The following is a 22563-nucleotide window of genomic DNA, read 5'->3' on the forward strand; positions in this document are numbered from 1 at the left end:
GGCCACTGGTTTTGCTCTGCAGATGGGGGAAGCCATGCAATATACTCTCCATTCAAATGTTGCTGCACATAGGGCTGTTGAATTGGCTACACAGCTGCCCCTGTGCTCTGGTTATTTTCCCTTGTGGGAGAAGCTAAAGGCTATCTTCAGTAATTCGAGTGTCTATGGATTAGATTCCCTGCCCATACACAGTGGGGAGGCAGCTCTAAACCTAGTAAAGCTCTTTGTTGTCTTTTCTCAAGCCAACCTGAACCCCAAGTTCCCTGGCCAAACAAGGTCACTGACTTTGCTCTGTAAACTATCAGCTCTGCCTGCTTTTCTCGAGCCTTGAACGCTGCTGAGCTGCACAGCTTCTAAGAGTTGTCACCAACCCTTCTGGTCAGAAAGGGCCAAAAGACACTCTCCACAGTGGGTGGGGCTGTGACTTCACTTCTTGCCTGGGCATGGGAAAACCTGGCTGTAAGGACAGCAGAATTCCTTGTTTGAAAATTTGAACTAGGTAGATATGCACTTTGCCAAGTTCCCTGGTCAGATTGAACCTCTGACTCAGTTGTGCAGAGGAACAAAGCTGCTGGTTGGGATCATTACCTGAGCACTGCAGGTATGAACTCCATCTGCCAAGATCCTTGTGCTGGTTGTTACAAGACCCTCCCTCCTTCTTCTTCACAGTCAGATTTTCTGTGGTTGAAATCCCAGGTTTCTCTGCAATCCCCATGGTGTGAGATCAGAGTAGGGGCTCCCACAAAGTGACCCACAATACTGGAGAGGGCTGGTAGTAGCCCTTGGGTGTTCTTTTCCTACTGTGGGAACCAGAGGCTCAGGAGAGACCTTTCCATGAGACTGGCCTGGGGAAAGGACAATGCTGGCACATTTAGCTGCTTCTCTTTATAATGCAGTCTGTCTTGGTCTCTGGGGCCCAGGAGATGTTTGGCCTCACCCCTATGTTCTAGGATTCAGTGGTGATCCATTCCTGAATAATTGTTGGTTGTTCTTCTTGTGAGGGAGAGCAAAGTCAGGAATGACCTGTGTTGTCCTTGGTGTCTTCACTACCAAGACTGATTATAAAAAGAAATCCAATCATCAAAGAAAAGCCCCCCCCCCACATTTTTCTCTGGTGTCTACTCTCCAGTGAACTTCCCTGATAATAGAAAAGTGAAATGTGTAACATTTTCAATACTCTAACAAGTATGTGCCTATGGGAGCAGGGGAGTGGATATCACCAAGCTTGGATTAGGTAACTTCTTAAGATTATTCTTTATGTTTTGGTTCACTACTACCTCCAAGAAAATGAGGCAAGTTGCAACCCAAGGTGTCGTAGGGTAGTGGAGAACCTGGATTTGTATTCTTGCTGTTTGGTGTTCTTCCTGTCCATTGGTAAAGCACGCTGTTGTCATAGAACCTTTGAAAGCTAGAGCTATGGGGAGCGGGGGCAGCGGGAGGGGCTCTGGCTTAACCCTGTGCAGCTATCTCATTTGTCACAAAAGAAAATAGAAACATGGATAATTTAAATTTCCTTTCCCAAGGCTATAAGCCTAGTTAGTAGAGGAAGGTAGAGGGGAAAAAACCCCAAAGTGGATGTTATGGTTTTTCTGCTATCTTGTTGCTTCTCAAAGTATCGTTTTACTTCTCAAAGCAAGTTCCATGACATTGCCTCTATGTAAGGTAGGGAGGTTCTCTGGAATTTCTCCAGTCCGCTGGATATCTTGACTCCAGGGAAGAATGTAAATGGCAGGGGAGATACACCACCAACGCATCACCGCTCTTGTAATGAAGGTGGTAGGTGTCCTGTGGGTCAAGGTTGAAGCAGTTGGCAGGAGAGTGGTTCCTGCCTCCAACATGCTTCAGCACTAGACAAATATGGGATTTCAATACTTAGGACAACTTGTCCTTTAACCTTGTGATTTCAAACAGAGATGTGAGTGGAAATGTAGGTGGAGAGACAGTGAGACAATGACTAGGCATTTGTCAAAACCATTTGTCAACTGGTTGAAACGTGCCACAAGCCAGTACAAATACAAAAAGCAAAGTACCCGGGGTAAGTAATTATAAAAATACTAATTTTCGAACATTGCTTTATCCATCTCTAATGTATTGCTTGATTTTTCTCATCAAGAATTAAAGCTACATCTTTTTTAATGGCCAGGAGAGGTTAGGGTAGGTCTCTACAGTTAGGTGAGGTTAAAAAGAGAACATTATACAAAAGGCAAAGCTTTAAACACAACTTAGGGAAAAATAGAGTAAGGCTAAATAATTTTATTGTCCCGTCTGGCAGCCCTGTGATTAGTGATAGCAAGGGGTGTGTGGAGGGGGTGTGTGGAGGGGTGTAGCTGGGGAGCTGCAATCACCGCTTTCTATCTGGTGTTGACGTAGGTGTCAAAAACCAGCTGACAAGCTTGATGTTGGGCAATTCTTGTGATAACTTAGTTCAAGCTTCTGCTCTTAGGCAAACACAGTGAAAAACAGACTGTAAATGTCCACCCGCTGGAAGTTCCAGACACTAATCGGATTTTGCTGCATGTATGGTATACATTTCATCTCAGCTGACGGTTAGGCTGGGGCGGTGCAAGGCAACATGTGCCTTCTTATTCAGAAACCCGCCAGTGACAAAGTCCCTGCTTTGTACCACGCACTGTAGTTTGTTTTTTTTTTTTAATTTTTTTTAAACGTTTATTTATTTTTGAGACAAGAGAGAGACAGAGCATGAACAGGGGAGGGGCAGAGAGAGAGGGAAACACAGAATCTGAAACAGGCTCCAGGCTCTGAGCCATCAGCACGGAGCCCGACGCGGGGCTCGAACTCACGGACCATGAGATCATGACCTGAGCCGAAGTCGGACCGAGCCACCCAGGCGCCCCCCATGCACTGTAGTTTAATGTGATTATGAAAACACAGGTTGGGCTAACATGAAACAATGATTTTAGGGAAATATATCACAGTGGTAACCTGATTTTGTGAGCGTAAAAGGGAATATTATGACACCTCTGCAGGGGTTTGAATATAAAAATGATGCCTAATCTGCTGTGACCGTAGAGTTCGCTATAAAAAAATCACTTCAAGAATATGCCTTTACATTTCTCTGGAAAAAAGTAGACCTTTCTAAAAATGGCAGAGAATACATACATAGACAATTTCTTTTCCTTTGGGGTACACATAAACTTTTGCTTAATAAAAAAATGAAAGATAATCCCGTGTGATTCTGAGGTATAATTGATAATATGTCTGGCACTTAAAAAAGTAAACTTTGTAATAAAGGAAGAAGGAGTTACTGGGGTTTTGAGTTTCTTTGTCAATAATCATGAAGCCTTATAATGCTTAGAAAATTCTTTAAGGCAATTGCATTGGTCACTATCTGGTTCATAGAGAAATATGGGGCTTTAAAAAAAACCCAAAACACCGTACAAGCAGATAAAACTTACAGAGTCTACTTTCCAAGAGCTTTCAGTTGAAAATAATAATCAAATCAACATGTAGGGAAAAAAAATTCAAATATGAAACATTACAGCAAAATACAGATAATATAGCAAGATCCACATTCCTGAACCTCCTTCTTTCAAACACGATAGTTGACTTTATATAAATAATTGTTTTCCAGGGCACCTGGGTGGCTCCGTTGGTGACGTGTCCAGCTCTTGGTTCGGCTTAGGTCATGATCTCACAGTTGGTGAGTTCGAGCCCCGCATTAGGCTCTGTGCTGACAGCACAGAGCCTGCTTGGGATTTTCATTCTTCCTCTCTCTCTGCCCCTCCACTGCTTTCTGTCAAAATCAATAAGTAAACTTATACAATTTTTAAAGAATAAATAAATAATTTTTCCCCTCATATCGGCTCATTAACTCCTAAAGGAAAGAAATACAGTTAACTTCACATCCACTTAAATTAGTAAATTTGAACACAAAACTTTTTTTTTTCCTTTTTAGTTTCATGTTTTTAATAGAAATCCATAAGCAATACAATGGTGATCCATAAAGCCTAAAATTAAAAAAAAAAAGAGCTATTCTCAGATGAGACATTAAAATAAGGAAAAGTAAAATTCAACCGTGTGCCAAGTTTTGACTAGAATTCATTAAAGGATACAAATGAAAAGGATTTCACTGAGTCTGCTTGAGGAAAACACTGTACCATGCTTTTCCCAGAGCATATGTTTTGACAACCACTGTTCTACTTGATTTTTAGGCTTATATGTATTTCAAAGCAAATGAAATCCGTATGTTTCTGATACACTGACACTCAACTCATCAAAATGTGCTTGTGCGAGCTTCTTGAAGTCTGAGCAGCTTCTAAACCATGCTTATCCTTGTGAAATAAAACTCAAAGGCAAAATTGGATTGCATTTAACTGTATAATTATTTTTAAACCATCTCAGGAATTTTGCTGAACTCATGTGGCTTAATACACATTATTATGCTATCTTTTGGAAATAGGCAAGCGGTATAAAATGTTTAGCCAAATAAAGCCTCACTATCCCTTCTGCCCACTGCCTTTTTGCTTGCATTATTTTGAAAGGGAAACAGAAAGAATTTGGCCTGCAAAGAGAAATCTGTTCTCTCCTCAAGCAACGTAAAATATTCTATTGCTTTCCTCTCTAATTCTTCATGTAAGCAATAATGCTTGTCAGCTGAGGAGTCAGGTAATTCTCATTTCTAGTTCTTCACTGGACTTCCGTTCAGGGAATTTTGGTTAGAATTTGATTATGGTTTATAATAACTTAAAGTGTTAGTGCCATGAAGCCGGAAACCAGTGATTGTGTTCTTCAGCCATGGTTCCTACATCCACACAAAAGACTACTAGTTGAAGGAATGAGTATGTCTGGTTTTGTCAAGGTGACTGGCATCCTGCTTTTGGTTCTTTGGTCTTGGATAGAGTACAAGTGGCCCTATATTTATTTATAGTAGGCATGCTTCAGAGATAATGTAAAGACACAACAGTAACTCTGATCCTGGGTTTTGCTGAAGATTTAAAACACTTCAACTACTCAGATCATTACATCATCAAAAATTCCCCAGGCAGCCTTTCAAAGCTGAAGTGATATAACCAAAATGAGATTAAGGAGAGTTACAAAAAAAAAAAAAAAAAAAGGAAAAAATCCATAGGATATCTTCACTCTGGCATCAGTGACATTCCATGCTACCCCAAGAGAGAAGTTTTTCTCCCAAGACAGTGCTTGTAGGGCTGGGGGTTTCTCTGCCACATCTTCACCCACCTGGGGGTGCCTGGGGTTCGGCCCTAGTTTGGTCCCTTTCCTCCATTAAACTTATTCCATACATGGCCCCACCATTATCTTCCAGTGCCGTCTAAAGGCAATTTTGTCATTAAATTCTCTCCTCTCAGTAGGGCTTAAGGTGCCTACGAGACATAGACAAAAACAAAGTATTTACGGTCAGACAGATCTGAATTCCCAAAGAAACTAACCGTGGGGAAATAGTTCAACCTCTTTGAACTTAAATTCGGTTATTTCAAATGCAATTATAATAGCCAGCTTGAGGACTCTAATGAAAATTATATAAGAAAATATGCACAGTGCCAAGCACATAATTGACTTTCAAAATTTAGGTTTTTTCCCTGTCTATTCCAACACTCAAAAGAGCATCACAACCACCTATACCTGCGTATTTATGATTTCAGGGCATTCTTGTCAGGTACCAACTACGAGCTGGGCAGTCTGTCGGGTCACTTGAACCCTGGAGTGCAGGTAAGGGATGTGACCGTGTTCTCTTGGGGTTTCCAACTGAGTGAGAGAGAAACATTAAAACCTCATACAAATGAATGTGTATTTACAAATTACACCACACTGTGAAGGAACAGTAGATATCTGTAAGCACTGTTACCAGACATATCTCCTGGTCAGCTGGCTTGTTTCCAGGCAAATATCAGGATTCATAACACCCAATGCATTTTCATGGTCCTAGCTGCAGCCACATGTGATGCTTTCAAGTCCTATTAGATTTTTATGAAGTAGGGAGGGGTAAATACTTGTGTTTATGGGGCACCTGGGGGTCTCAGTCGGTTGAGGGTCTGACTTCGGCTCAGGTCATGATCTCGCAGTTTGTGAGTTCGAGCACCGCGTTGGGCTCTGTGCTGACAGCTCAGGGCCTGGAGCCTGCTTCGAGTTCTGTGTCTCCCTCTCTCTCTGCCCCTCCTCTGCTCATACTCTGCCACTCTCTGTCTCTCAAAAGTAAATAAATGTTTAAAAAAATGTTTAAATCCTTGTGTTTGTAAGACATGTATGAACACATACAAACAATAAATATAGAGACTATCATCATTTATTATAAACTGCCAAATTACTAATAGATTTGCGCCTAGAAGACTATATGATGGATACGCTTGCCCTAAGGATATCCTATATTGCCCAAAAAGGCAGTGTTGTGTTTTTTTTTTTTAGTTTTATTGAGATATACTCTATATGTAAAAAATGCATGTATTTAATGTATATATGTTGGTGAGTTTGGACATATGCACACACCTGTGATACCATCATCCCAATTAAAGTACTAATCATAGGCATGATCACCAAAAGGTTTCCTGTGCCCCTTTGCTTTTGTGTGTGTGTGATAAGAGCATTTAACATAAGATCTATCTTCTTAACAAATTTTTAAGTGCACAACACTGTACCGTTAACTGTAGGCACTATGTTGTATAGCAGATCTCTAGAATTTATTCATCTCTTTTAACTGTAACTTTATACTCATCGAACAACTTCCCATCCCACCCCAACCCACCCCAATTGTCTGGCAACCACCATTCTATTCTTCTGTTCTCTGCTTCTATGAGTTTGACTCTTTGGATACCTCCTATAAGTGGCATTATACAGTATTGGTCCTCTTATGACTAACTTATTTCTCTTAGCTTGATGTCGTCTATGTTGTTGAAAATGGTAGGATTTTTTTTTTAAAGGCTGAATAATATTTTATTGTGTGTGTATACCACATCTTCTTTATCCATTGATCTGTCAATAGACTTTCAGGTTGTTTTCGTATTTTGTTAGTGTAAATAATGCTGCAATGAATATGGGGATGTAGACACCTCTTCAAGAGAGTTATTTCATCTCCTTTGGATGTATATTCCGAAGTGGGGTTGCTGGATCGTACAGTATTTCGATCCATACAGAGGTTGGGGAACCTCTGTACTGTTTTCCATAATGGCTCCACCAATTTACTTCCTACCAACTGTGTACAATGGCCCTTTTCAATTTTGTTGACAGCAATTGAGAATTCAGAAATAATGCAATGAGTGATGAAGAGGGGCCCAGACCAGCTCACATGCCATAGATTACCCATAGCATAGCTAAATCATTATTGTTATTAGTGCTAAGCTGAGTTCTGGGTTGCGTGAAATAGAAAATAGAAAGCAGAGAATATCTTCCTCCTGATGTAGGGCTGATATACGCCAAATTTGAAAGTAGGCAAGTGTGATCTGTGCTCTTTCTTGTCCTTCCTACCTATTCCCACCAAACACCCAGAGCCATAATGTTATCCAGGAGCTATGCACTTGGGTCTGCTCAAAGTGATCGATAAATGTATAACTTGGCAGGTGGCAGATTTTCTCTGTTTGTTTTGAGTATGAAAAGGTAACATTATATTTAAAAAACATTGAAAATGCAGAAGAGCAAAAACAATCCCAAGTTTTCAACATACCAACACACATATTCTTATTTATTTTTGTTCCCTCCTTTTTGCATAAATGTAATCCAAACTATTTGGCATCCTGATTTTGTCCTTTTTATTTTGCTACTTTGTGTTTTTAACCATCACATTGAATTACAGCTGGTGTTTCACTGGATAGATGCATGTCGTATGTCAGTAATCCTCCCACTGATACTTGAAAGTTATATTGCATCCAATTTTTTTTTGTTACTACAAATAACACTATGAAACATTTCTTCCTGTTTATACTTTTCTCTTATTAAGGATACTCTCTCTAGAGGTCCCAAAACGGAGACTTCTAGGTAAAAGTTTGGAAAAAAATGTGTGCCAAGTGGTTTTTCCCCAAAGACTGTCTCTTTGAAGTGCCCTTAGAAAGGTGTGAGAGCACCAGCTACACTTATTTCTTGACCATCTCGTCTACCACCTTGTTTTTCGAAACCTTTTTATTTTGAAATATTTATAGCTTCACAGACATCTGTAAGGAAATGTGAGGAGAGGTCCTGTGCAACCTTCACCCTGCCTCTTCCAATGTAACGTCATGAATAAGTATAGCAAGTTTTTATAGAAGTATAATATCCAAACCAAGAAATTGACATTGGTACAATCACAGAGCAGTGTGTGTGTGTGTGTGTGTGTGTGTGTGTTTAGCTTGGTGCAATTTTTAAACATTATTTTAGAGAGAGAGTGTGCACGAGGAGAGGAGGGGCAGAGGGAAAGGAGAGAATCCTAGGCAGGGTCCATACTCAGCGTGGAACAAGCCCAACTCAGGGCTCAGTCCCACAACTCTGAGATCATGACCTGAGTTGAAATCAAGAGACGGACACCCAATGGTCTAAGCCACCCGGATGCCCCACTCTGTGCAATTTTATCACACATGTAGCTTCATGCAACCAGCATCACAATTATGATACGATACTGTCACAGCAAGACTCCTCCCTACCACCCTCTTATACCCACACCCACCTCTCCTTCCCACCCCTAACCTATGGTGACTACTTATCTGTTCTCCATCTGTATTGTTTCACAAATGTCACATAAATGGAATCTTGTAATATGTATTCTTAAGAAGTTTTTTTCATTCTTCACAATTTCCTTGAAGTTCATCCAAGTTGCTGCATGTATCAATAGTTTGTACCTTTTATTGCTGAGTAGTATTCAATGGTATGCATATACTATTTGTTTGTTTAGCTATTTACTCAGTAAAGCACATTTGTTTAATGGCTAGCTTTTGACAATTATGAATAAAGCTACTTATGTACAAGTTCTTCAAGCAAATGTTTTCATTTCTTGGGAATAAATGCTAGCAAGTGCAATCGCTGGGTTGTAGGGTAATTGCATGATTAGTTTTATGAAACACTGCCAACTGTTTTCCAAAGTGGCTGTGGCATTTAACATTTCCATCAGCAATGAATGAGTGATGAGTTTCTCTGCATCCTTGCCAGCATTTCCTGCTATCATCAATTTTTTTATGTTTGCCTTTCTGATAGTTACGTAGTGATATCTCATTATGGTTAATTTGCATTTCTCCACTGGGTAATGATATTGAACATCTTTTCATGTGCTTATTAGATGTCTATTCATGTCTTTTGCCCATTTTCTGACTGAATGTTTTTAATGTTCAGTTTTGAGAGCTTTTTATGTATTCTGTGTATAAGACTTTTGTTGGATGAGTGATTACCAAATATTTTCTCCAAGTTAGTAGCTTTTATTTTTCATCTTTTTAACAAGGTCTTTCATAGAGGCAAAGTTTGTATTTTGATGAGGTCCAATTTATCAATTTCCCTTTAATGAATATGCATTTATCGTCAAGTCCAGAACTCTTTGTCTAGTCCTCATTCCCAAAGACTGTCTCCTTTTTTTTTCTAGAAGTTTTATAGTTTTATATGTTATTTAACTCCATGATCCATATTGAATTAAATTTTTGCATAAGGTTTGAGGTTTAGATTATAGATTTTTGGGGGTTGTTTTGTTTTGCATGTTTTGTTTTAGATGCCCAACTGTTCTAGCACCATTTATCGAAAAGGCTATATCTTCTTCATTGAATTGCTTTTGCTCCTTTGTAAAAAATAAGTTGAATCCATATTTGTGTGGATCTATATCTGGGTCTCTATTTTGTTCCACATATCTGTGTGTCTATCTCTCTGCCACTACCACAGTCTTGGTTTACTATAGTTCTGTAGTAAGCCTTAATCTTGAGAAGAGTGATTCTTCCCAATGTATTCTTTCTCAAAATTGTTTTGGCTATTCTAGGGTTTTTCTTTTTCTGTATAAATTTTAGAATAAGTTCGTCTATGTCAACAAGAAAACTTGCTGAGATTTTGATAAGAATTTTGCTAAACTCATAGATCAATGTGGAGAGAACTGACATCTTTATTATGTGTAGTCCTCCAATCCATGAACCTGGTATGTCTTTCCAATTATTGAAATCTTCTTTGATTTCTTTAATCAGTGTTTTGTAATTTTCATTAACTAGATCTAGTACCTGCTTTGTTAGATTTATACATGAGTATTTCATTTTCCTTATAAATGGTATTGCATTTTTAAATTTGGTTTTCATGTGTTCATTGTCAGTATGTAGATTTAATTTCTGTGTGTTGATTTGCATCATATGACCTTACTGAATTCACTTTTAAAATCTAGGAGATTTTTTTTGAAGATTACTTCATGTCACTGTCTGTAATAGAGACAGTTTTATTACTTCCTTTTAAAACTACATGCCTTTTATTTCTCTTATTTGCCTCATTATTATGGCTACAACTTCCAGTAAAACATTGAATAGCAATGGTAAGGGTGTGTTTCCTTGCCTTATTCCTGATGATCTTATAAGGAAAGCAATCATTGTTTCATCATTAAATCTGATGTTAGCTATAGGTTTTTTGCAGATGCTCTTTATGAGGTTGAGAAAATTTCCTTTGACTCTCATTATACTGAGGGTTTATTTTTTTTTATCATCCATCATTGTTGACTTTTATCAAATGCTTTTCTCATATCAACTGATATGATCATATGATTTTTCTTCTTTATCCTGTTGATATGGTTGGTGGGTTACATTGATTGATTTTTGAATATTGAACCATCTTTCTACACCTGCAATTAATTCTACTTAGTCATGGTGTATTATTCTTTTTATACATTATTGGATTACTAGACTATTCTTGGGGATTTTTGCATCTAAATTCACAAGAACTATTGGTCTGTAGTTTTTTCTGTGTGTTCTTGTTGTCTGGTTTTGGTATCAGGGTTATAATAGCCTTGTAAAATAAATTGGGAAGTATTCCCTTCTCTCTCTGAAAGACCTTGTATAAAACTGGCATTAATTATCTGAACGTTTGGTACAATTTTCCAGTGAAAACATGTGGGCCTAGATAGTTCTTTCTCAGAAGTTTTAAAATTACAAACTTAATTTCTTGAACACTTACGGAATTATTTAGGCTATCTATTTCATCTTGTCTGAATTTCAGTAGTTTGTGAAGTGCAGGAAATAAGGGAAGGAGAAAGTATCGGGGTAAAAGCAATACTAATAAGCAAACTATATCTGGAAGCCAGCCCCAAATAACTTCCCGACAGATGCCTCTTGTTACTTTTCTCACGAACAGAGATTCCAAACTCACAGATTTTCCAAAGGATCCATTTTTGTTTTGTTTTGTTTTGTTTTCCAAGATGGCACATGCCCAGAGTGGGTCACTGTGGCATAGCTGTCAGTCTGTATCTGTAGCTCAGAAGTCAGTACCTACTTTTACAGTTATAATGTGTGGTGATATAGACTCACGACCAGTTTTAGAGCAGTGTCCACTCTGAGGTACGTGTGAACTTAGTCACGTACAGGGTGGTGACCGAAGACGCAAGCATCTGCCACACGATGAACTAAGCTGGAGCAACCCCAGATGCCTCCGAAACAAATACATGCCTTAAAAGCCAACGCGGGGAAATATGCTCCTTAATTTCAATCTGAGAATATTGGTTATAAAAAGAAAAAGAAAGGCTGAGATGTGTTTCTCAGGGAGATTGGTCTCGATGTTAATGAAACCGTTGTTGACTACCAGGAGCAGCAGGTCTACATTCACCTCCTCCTCTCCGCCGTGGCCGAGCCTGGTGGCCAAGAGTTTCCTAGCACCACGCCCTTGGAACCCTGGCTGGAGGCTGTTCCAATGTCTCCAGCCGGTACGGGATCCATATTCTATAAACAGAGTTCGGTCACCCAAACCTTTGGCTGTTTAACCAGATATTTGGCAAGGTTTCTGTTGGCTTGCTCACAAAGAATTCTGGTTTTGTCCAGAGCACACCTGTTGACTTAGAATGGTATTTTTGGGTTATCATGTTTTCATTTTTATCAGTTGTTAACAAATATTCACTGCATGGGTATACCCCCTGCAGAAATAGATCTGAACATCTACATCCACAAGGAATCAATTTTGTTAAGCCTGCTGGAAGAACACGAGACTTGAAGATGTCAACCAAATCTCCAGGCCTGGGTATGAGTGGTCATTAGACCCATCAAATAATCAAGGACCCCAGCTGGTCACAAATACGAGCCAGGGACATCCAAAAGTTATCCTGACACATATTAAAACTATACACCCATTGCTAATCCCATTCTTGGCCTGAATGCCTTTAAGAATAGAATCTAAATTTCACAGATCACCATAAAGGGGATTTTTTTGTTTTGTTTTGTTTTGTTTTCGAAGAATAAGACACTGACGAGTACTGTATCTTCAAACTACACAACTATGCATATTGTAGGATTCGATCCTATAACATTGCACATTATAAGGATCCGGTCATCATATGAAAATTTTCAGCCTCCTAAAACATGTTCTATTCACCTTTCTGCTGTTGTAGTTAAGATCATGAAGGAATAAAAATACTTAAATCAGAGATCCACTTCTAACATTTGAATCCAGACAGTCTTTTGTTCTTTCCTGGACAGATTATTTTGGCGTTGCTTTATAAAATGAAAGTGAAAACATATGTCCTTTAGCTTTATGAACACATGTCACTACCAAGGAAGCTAGCAACAACATCTTAAAGCATTTACGAGGTATAGGAGGGAGGACATGAAAAGTTGAATTTACTTCATGTATGATCTTGTAGGGTGTGACCACTGGAAAGAGGTATTGTGGACAGAAACCCCGTATTAGAGCGGCTCATGCTTACAACTGCAAGGGAAGTGTTCCTAATTTCTTCTCTGAAGACATGCAGCTTGTTTCGAGTTATCATTCTTCACTGTACTTCGAACTTCCTGACCGTTTTCCAAGTCTGCTCTTCTGTTCGTATTATTTTGTCTTTCTGTTCCATTCTGAAGGACAGTATGATCTGGAGTGGAAAGATGCCTCCAATTTCCCGAGATGGGAGAATATCCCAAGGACAAAGGTTGTCCCAGTACCACCCCGTAAGTCAGTGTTTCCTAAACTTTTCTGAGGATAAGAATGACCAAGGCACGTGTTTAAAACACTAATTCCCAATCTGTGCCTTTGAAGAGTCTAATTCAATAGGCTTAGAGTTGGACCCAGGCATCTTTCATTCTAACAGGTTACTAGGATATGGTTGTCATCAGGACAGCTTGGGAAATGTTGAATTAAAGGAGGTTTTCTCACACTGTGATTCAAGAATGACCTTTAAAGGATCAGAGCGCCTGAAAGAGACTGTGAAGGTTGAATTGTGCCCAGCCAAGGAGTCAGGAGCCGGGGCTGACATTCCACCAGCACTCCTGGCTAGGATGTGCTCACCGGCAGGAGTGTGAGGGACCTAAGAAAGGAGAACTCTTTAACTTGGTCCACTCACAGGAGGCACTTTTTTTCTAACCGATACCACATTGCGCATGTGCTAGCAGCTGGCCCATATGAGAATGGCCTAGAATGCTGGTTACATATACAGATTTCTGGACTGTTGCCTCAAATCTATTGAAAGAGGATCTCTCGATTGGGTTGTATTTCAAACGAGCTCCACCGCTGTGACTCTAATACGTGTAAAATTGGGAGAACCACCAACAGCTTAGATCCCAACCCCTTCCATGGCAATCTCTCTGATAGATGAGGCTCTGTATTCTTTGGATCTCTCATCTTTGAGGACTAACATCAGAAGCTGCAGGTGACACTAGACAGAAATTAACAAGTCTTCTGGGACTCTAGTGCTCTCACAGCACAACTTGAAAAACCAGAGTTCATAGGTCCTCAGTTCCTTGAGCCCAAAGGCACTTCACCAGTTCCTAGTATCTTTGGATCTGGAGCCTAGTTACAATAAACACAGCACACCCAAATTGTGACTCTTACCGGATTTCAACCTACACCATCCTGACCTGCACTGCCGCATTAACCAGGTACCTATGTGGCCCTCATTTTCCTCTTAGTTTCCACACTTCTATTCCTCGTGTGCCAGTGGGACTGCAACTCAGTTCAAAGTTTGTCCCTATTCTCTATACATCTTGTAAGGTTCCTGAACCCGACCTCCTCTGATAGTTCATTTCATTCCTACCAATCACTGATTCTCTCTGAAGCCCTTTCTCCTCACCCCGCTCCCTTCTCACCACCCAACTGGCTGTGATCCACCCACAGGGCTCAGCCTCATGTAAACTTGGGACCGGGGATGCTGGCTCAGGACACACTGGGTTTCCTTCCTGCGGGACAGAACAAATGCTCCTTTGAATACAACCTATGCAGCAGTGCAGCTGCCCGGGTCCAGATATCTGAGACCAAATGCTAGTGAATTGGTTTTTATTTACCTTCTCATTTAGTTCTGTGATTTGGCTATTGTTGCGTTAATTTAGTCCAACACATTTCATAAGGCGGTCTCTGATGTAAAGCCTAGTGAAATGAGGCACAGGAGAAAGGGCAAAATTGAGAATCACCACAAAACTTAGGCAACTCTCCCAGGACTTACTTTTAACTAGAAATTTGTCCTTTTTGTTCACATTCACCCAATTCCCCTATCTCCTAACCCCCCACCTCTGCTAACCACAAATCTGATCTCTTTTTCTGCAAGTTTGGTGTTTTGTTTTTGGTTTCGGTTTTGTTTTTTAAGATTCCACATAGAAGTGAGACAATATAGTATTTGTCTTTCTCTGGTTGACTGTGTCATTTAGCATAATGCCCTCAAGATCCATTTATAGTTAACACTTCTATATAGGGTATTTGAAAATTGCTAAGAGACTAGATCCTAAAATTTGTCATAACAAGGAAAATAAACTTTTCGTAACTATACAAGGTGATGGATTTTGCTACCCAAACTTATAGTAATCATTTCATAACATATGTATATCATTATGCTAAACACCTTAAACTTTTAAGTGGCATATGTCAATTGTGTTGCAATGAAACTGAAAAAAAACTTCACATCACTTCATATTTGTCTGTAAACTACACATAGTGATTTAAACACTGCCGATGACATAGTATTATATATCAAAAATCCTAACCATGCCACCAAAAAACTATTAGAACTGATAAGTGAATTCAGTAGGGTCTCAGGATACAAAATATGAAAAAAATCTGTTTCATTTGTGTATAATAAACATGAAGTAGCAGCAAGAGAAATTAAGAAAAACAATCCCATTTTCAATTGCATCACAAGAGTAAAATATGTAGGAATAAACTTAACCAAGGAGGTGAAAGACCTATACTCTGAAATCTATAAAACTTGGATGAAAGAAACTGAACATGACAGAACCAAATGGAAAGATTCCATGGCCATGGATTGGAAGAATTGATATTGTTAAAATGCCCATATAATCCAAAGCAATCTACAGATTTAGTGCTAGCTTACAAAAATACCAACCGCGTTTTCCACAGCACTAGAACAAATAATTCTAAAATTTGTAGGGAACTTTAAAAGACCCTGAAGAACCAAAGCAATCTTGAAAAAGAAGAGCAAAGCTGGAAGTATCACAATCCCAGACGTCAAGGCACACTACAAAGTTGCAGTAGTCAAGACAGTATGGTACCGGCACACAAAGATCGATAGAGAGAACAGCATAGAGAGTCCGGAAATAACCCCGTGGCTTATATGGTCAGTTGATCTATGACAAAGGAGGCAAGAATATGCAATGGCAAAAAGACAGTCCCTTCTACAAAAGGTGTTGAGAAAACTGGGCAGCTACATGCAGAAGAATGAAACCGGATGACTTTCTGACACCATACACAAAACTAAACTCAAAATGGATTCAAGACTTAAGTGGGAGACCCGAAACCATAAAACTCCCAGCAGAAAACCCGGGCAGTCATTTCTTTGGCACTGGCCATAGAAACATTTTTCTGGATATGTCTCCTCAGGCAAGAGAAATAAAAATATAATTAAACTATTGGGATCAGACCAAAAAAAAAAAACCCAAAAACAAAAACTTCTGCTTCCTTCTTTCTGGGAGTGTTTTCTAATCTTAGAATTTCCTTTTGAATCTATATCTGAATTTTTCTTCTGATCCCTGTCTTCCAAAGCAGAGGGCATCTATAAATGCTACCAAGTCCAGGGGCACCTGGGTGGCTCAGTCGGTTAAGCGGCCGACTTCAGCTCAGGTCACGATCTCGCGGTTTGTGAGTTCGAGCCCCGCGTTGGACTCTGTGCTGACAGCTCAGAGCCTAGAGCCTGTTTCAGATTCTGTGTCTCCCTCTCTCTTTGACTCTCCCCCGTTCATGCTCTGTCTCTTTCTGTCTCAAAAATAAATAAATGTTTAAAAAAAAAAATTAAATGCTACCAAGTCCACCCGCTTGGAGACACAGTGAGGGATGGCTTTTCTATGCTCAGATTCCTTCTCTGTACCCATCACTGCTGCAGGCTCCTCTCGGTCCAGATTTCACATGATTCTATTAGACATGTCTGGAAAGGAAGACATTTCCCTTACGAAAGAATTGCTCTTTAATGTGGTTTTGCTAAGCTTCGTGTAACGAGAGTCATAAATAACATCATAGGAGATGAAAAATAATCTTTAATCTTTTAATTTATTACTGAGAATTTTTATTGATGTATAGTTGACATACAATATTATATTAGTTTCAGCTGCACATCATAGCGATTCAATGTTTATATATATTACAAAGGGATCACCGCAAGAAACCTAGCTGCCATCCGTCACCACATAAAGTTGTTAATGCTTATTAACTATATTCCCTAGGCTGTACATTATATCTTCGTGTCTCATTTATTGTATAGCTGGGCGTTTGTACCTTTTAATCCTCTCCCTTCTTCACCCATCCCCCTACCCCCTTCCCTTCTGGCAACTACCAGATTGTTCTCTGTATCTATGAGTCTTCTTCTGTTTTGTTTGTTTATTTTGTTTTATAATATTCTTAAATAGCTTTCCAAGGGGCAAAAGAGCCCCGATTTTCAGAAATTGTTTGCTGGGAGACAAAAAAACACAGCTGCAATCAACTGGTTTGTTCTAAAAGCTATTATCTTGTCACGAGACGGGAATGAGCTAAGATTTGTAATTAGTGTATGGTCGGTAGAACATGATCATTTCTGAGAGGGGAAAGGATACACATTTTGTTTATTGTTATTAACGAGGTGCACTGTTTTCTTCGGCAATACAAAGTGAGGTTTTAGTCTCATAAAGCAATTTCCCCTCTTGAAGTTGCCCTTACAAAACTGTGTGATGGGTGGCTGACTACTGATCCCACCTAACAACTTAACTGAGCTTGAATCATCCTTTGCCAACGCTACTCAGTGATGTCAAGTATCTTGAGACACAGGTGTCTTAAAAAGTGATGCACTTTCCGTGGCCTTGGGTACAGAAATCCGCGAGTGAAAGTAAGGTCTTAGATTCAAAGTGAGTCTCCCCTTGGGACCACCTGACACTAGTAAGGCTCTACACGTGCTTTGGTGACCAACTCATGTGGCGGGAGTGATGCCCCAGCTCCAGTGGTAACGTCACAGAGGAGGCGGAAGGGGACAGACTCCGGCAAATTGCCAAATGCCATTCTGTCACCTAGCACTGTTTTTCTGCCTGCCCCTCTTTCGTTTGTATTTAAAGCTGCTGAGAGAGGGGCACCTGGGTGCCTCAGTCACTTAAGCAGCCAACTCTTGATTCCACCTCAGGTCATGATCTCACGATTCTATGAGTTCAGTCCCCACATCAGGCTCTGCTGTCAGCGTGGAGCCTGCTTGGGATTCTGTCTCCCTCTCTCTCTGTGCCTCCCCCGCCCCCACTCTCTGTCTCTCACAAATAAATTAAAAAACTTAAAAAAAAATAAAGCTGTCGAGAGAACACTGGATTTAAAAAGACTTCCTCTTTTATTTGCGAGACCAAACACAGAAAAAATGTAAAATCTGTTTACTTACTCAGAGAATCTGGGAAATATTTAACTGCTATCCCACTCTGTGGTAGCTTGGATTATGGGGTTGGTGGGGGGGGGGACTGTCGAGCAGCGGAGGGCCAGGGAATAGATGGGCTTGCATAGGGCACGCCTCCTGGTGTTTTCACTCAGCCCTGTTCTGTCTTGAAGAGAAAATAGATCAGTGCTCTAATATTACAAGTGATTTCCAAAAGAGCATACATAATATGTGAAAACTAGGATTTACGTTTTGAAAGCTTTAGAAAGCGATCTGGTGAGTTTCTTTGTTGGTTTTGGAGAGGGTGAGGAGATAGATGGGAGTGTTGTGGTTAAGGATTTTGCCAAGGTAACAGGTAGTTTGGGATTCCCCCATCCCCCCACCCCTGCCACGCACGTTTTTAAGTTCCACGTATGAAGACATAGGGCCTCAAATCTTACTGGGTGGGGTTGTGAGGAGGGATGAAATAATGGTGAGTCACTGGTTAGCGTCAATTAGATAGCAATGCAAAGTTTATAATAAGCTCATAAATATCTGGAATCCCCCAAACCTGCCTGGCTTGGTCGCAAGAAAGACTCGTGAGATTTTTCAGTTACTTCCTGCTCTAATCAGGACGTGTATGTTTTACCAGTGTGTCTTCACCTTCATTCAGGTGAAATGGGATGTGTAGGTATGATTGGGATGCAGAATGAGACAACATCGATGATTATTTCCATAGCTTCAATCATAAGCCTTCAGTAGTCAGTAAGATCTATCTGGTAATTTGGTTAAAATGTAATTTGAATAGAGCTCTCTCTGTCCCCGTATGTATGTATTTATGTGTTTACTTATAAAAAATTAAGAAGAGGGCAAAACATTCTGGTGTCCAGAGATAAGGTCATAAAAATAAAAATTCTGTAATCTTTTCGTGTTTTAGGGAGAAAAAAATGTGGTAACATATTTAAAGAGACTTGACTTTACCTTTAGTAAAACTCCCCATAGGAAATGATAAGACACATTTTAAAGACTTTCTGCGCTTCTAAAAAACAAATACAGTAATTGGCTTAATGAAGGGAAAAACAGATAAGAATAACATTTAGAATGCCCGTATTTTTCTCTGGGGAGCCACTATTTGGTACTATGAAGAGTTGCAAACATTAATATTTTCAGTTTCCAGGGAAAGTTTGAAACTTATACCAAAAGTTTCAAAGTCTAACTTCTGAGCCCTGAGCCTTTGCCAATATACAACATTTATTTTTGGCTCCGTGTGTGCTTACAGAGTTTCGTTATACCAAACTTTATGTAGCCTTTGATTTTTAGCCAAAAGTTTTGTCCAGCACTCCTAAATGAGCTCCCCCTTCAGACAGGTTAGTGGTCTTTGCATAGGAACTGAAACGTTCGCACCAGTTTGGCTCATGTGAAATAAACATAGAAAACCACTGATGGCAATGGAGAAAATACGCAGGAACCAGGTCTAGGGATTGTGTTACAGGGGCAATGATTCATCAGTAAGGCAGTCAGAGCTCCCAGAGAAAATAATTTCCATTTTACCACTGGACTGGAAGATAGAGATAGAACTAAATTTAAAAATTAAGTTTTAAAATGTTGACGTCTTACATTTGGTAATATTTTAGAAATATCTGTTATCTTAAACTGTATCCTTCCTAGTTCCTAAAATACTTGGGTGGAGGAGATCTTACCAATGAGGGAAAACTCCCCAGGGCTAAACATGAGGATCAGCGGTTACTTGATTATGAAGCCTAATCCCATCTAGTTAATAAAGGACAAAGACATTCCTTACAAGAAAAGGCAAAAATAGTGAAACTCTAATTTTATTTTGTTTTAAATTTGCTAGTTCTGGTGATCAAATTTTTCTAAGGTGAAGCCTGAATGACCCTACACGCCTTGAATTTAATGAATGGTAGGTTGTGGTTATTCATTTATTCAAACACGTATCAAGGAATTTGAAAACAAGCAACCATGCAAATTCAGTGTATTATCCAGACAGCGTGGGGCTCAAAATTATTATGCAAGTAATAATTTCAATTTAGAAAAGAAACAGATCTGAGAATGTGTAATCAATGTACTAGAGCTGAGGAGAACCGTATGCAAGCTCCAGCCAATCATTAGTCATCAGTTATCTGCTTGTGTGGTAAGTGCCGTGCTAGGCAATGGATATATAAAAATGAGGAATTAAAACTGAGTCACACACAGTCCAGTGAGTGGCTGGATATGAAACACATTATTGTAATATACCATGGTAGAGCTATCAACCGGGTACTCTAAGAAGACACAGGGTCAGGGCTTCGTTCAGAGACCTGGGAACGGCTCCATAGTTGAGGCAACTTTTGAGTTAAGTCTTGGAGTATGAGCAGGCACGTTCCTGATAAAGGAGGGGCTGTCATTCCAGGCAAGGGAAGTGCCTGTGCCAACATATGGAACCCTAAGATCACCAGATCTTTAAAAAATGCTTAACGTTTCTGGAGTATAGTTAGCTTATAGGTGAGTACAGGGTGGGAGATGGGGTATGTGGGTAGATTCTCCCATTATTTTCTTGCCTTATTCTTGTCTGTTCATTCAGTTTATAAAATTAGCCTCGATGATCTCTAAGTTTCAAAATTCTACAATCCTATGAAAGGAAAAAAATCTGTTTTTAGTTGGAAGAAAAGAGCTCTTTGGGGTGAACAAGGGTGTGGGATTGTTTCCATGAAAATGAGGATTTGCAGCTGCCTCACACAAGCTACATTAACAGTAAAAAAAATAAAGAGAGAGAGAGAGAGAGAGAACTTTTTTTCTTCTATTATTAGTATGTTTTGACATGTGCCTCTAGCACTATTTGGAAGGAAAATGACAATTTTTCCTCCAATACTAGATATGTTTCTTTTCATTTTCTTTTATTAGACTCCCTCAGCAAAAGGAAAGTTTTTACCCTGGTCTCATTTTTGGATAGAAAGTGTGCATTTTAAAACCAGGCAATCTACCTCTAAGAACCAATTTGTTGTCCATTTATCTATTTATTTAAAAAAAATGTTTTAATGTTTATTTATTTCTGAGACAGAGAGAGACAGAACATGAGTAGGGAAGGGGGAGAGAGAGAGGGAGACACAGAATCCAAAGCAGGCTCCAGGCTCCTAGCTGTCAGCACTGAGCCCAATGCGGGGCTCGAACTCACGAACCGTGAGATCAGGACCTGAGCCGGAGTCGGTCGCTCAACCAACTGAGCCACCCAAGCGCCCCATCTATTTATTTATTTGAAAGTTTATATTTTGAGAGAGAGAGAGAGAAAGCATGAGCAGGGAAGGGGAGAGAGAGAGAGAGACAGAGAGAGACAGAGAGAGAATCCTACTTGGGGCTCGAACTCACGAACCGTGAGCTCATGACCCGAGCCAAAACCAAGAGTCAGATGCTTAACCCACTGAGGCACCCAGGTGCCCCACCAATCTGTTGTCCTTTATAGATAGTTACATATGCAAGAAACTCGGAGTCCAAGTTCTGAGTGGAGCTGCCCTGTAACAAAGTTCTTCTCAGAAACCAAAGTGAACCTCAAGTTATTGGGATGAGAGGAACGGCATGTAAAACTGATGTCCTGCTAATGAGCAAAACAAAAATAAAGAGAAAACAGAAACTGTTCCCCACATAGCACATGATTTCAAAAATGTAGAAGCTGGAAAAATAAAACATGAAGTGGCTTATGAAAGACAAAAACACTTGGGATATTTTTTAACACATTGTACTGAAAATTACTTTGAACACTCACATTCAGGGAGAATGACGGAGTCTGTTGATCATTTAAATAATTAAACTTTAACTCAAAACCACAGAGACTGGAGCTAAACTTTAAACTCTAAAAGCAGACAGCTACTTTTTCAGATGATATTTCTTTAGAGTGTAGTTTTACAAGGAGTTAAAATCAGAATGAAACAATTATCTGATTTTTAAAAACTTGGATCTTAGCTAATATATTTTAGTCTCCAAATTCCTAAAGAGTGCTTGACATGTTTTGCTTCTTCGAGATCAGTAAAGACCACTGGTTGCTCTGACACAAGAAATACCCTTGCACTCTATCTTTAATGGAAAAACAAGCTCTCAGATCAGAAATCTTTGCATTTCCCTGTTCCCTGACTTTCAAAAGCAGCCCGCTACACCTTCATCCATCCAAAGCTTAGCCACCCTTTATGATCAAATTCAAACCATCTTCTCTGTAAAATGTCCACTTGACCATGTCTGCTTGAATAATTGCTTTCCGCTCAGAAATTCTTCAGTAACTATTACCCATCATTTAAGTGGCAGTAAGTCCCATGCTAGCTCTTTTATTATTATCCTGGAATCTGTACTGTTGACTTTCAGTATGAGCAGGTGTTTGTGTCTAGTCTCCTCAACAAGGTCATTGCTCCTTAAAGACAGAGACCTTTTCTTCTTGGTGCTTTTACAGAGTTTGCTCCAGTAAATATTTGGTGATTTGAATAATTGATTAATTCAACAAACATTTACCAGGCAACTACCATGAAATGAACTAACATAGACTCTGTGTCTTTTTCTAGGTTTGTCCTGAAGGCTCGTGGTAAACCCAAATCTAAAAATGTAGAAATCAGTTAAACGTAAAAATCTTCATCCTCTGTAGCTAAGTTGCTTATTTTTATAAGTTAGTGATTTAAGAATTTTTATTTATCAAATAGAAGGAGAAG

At 39.5% G+C, this 22563-nt stretch overlaps 1 protein-coding gene across 3 annotated transcripts in view; it reads left to right on the top strand.

Moving 5' to 3' along the window:
• The window catches only part of MTMR7 (myotubularin related protein 7), a 176756-nt gene that overhangs the window by 18943 nt on the left and 135250 nt on the right, over window positions 1-22563 (top strand). The window contains exons 3-4 of one of the 3 annotated variants that reach the window (XM_053216349.1): window positions 3593-3661; window positions 5622-5688. The exons of 1 other annotated variant lie outside the window; for it this stretch is intronic. The gene's annotated coding sequence lies outside the window, so the exon portion shown is untranslated. The remainder of the gene's footprint in view (window positions 1-3592; window positions 3662-5621; window positions 5689-22563) is intronic. One more of the 3 variants, XM_053216350.1, reaches the window with a different exon arrangement.

Source organism: Acinonyx jubatus, chromosome B1, assembly GCF_027475565.1.
Source record: "Acinonyx jubatus isolate Ajub_Pintada_27869175 chromosome B1, VMU_Ajub_asm_v1.0, whole genome shotgun sequence".
NCBI lineage: Eukaryota > Metazoa > Chordata > Mammalia > Carnivora > Felidae > Acinonyx > Acinonyx jubatus.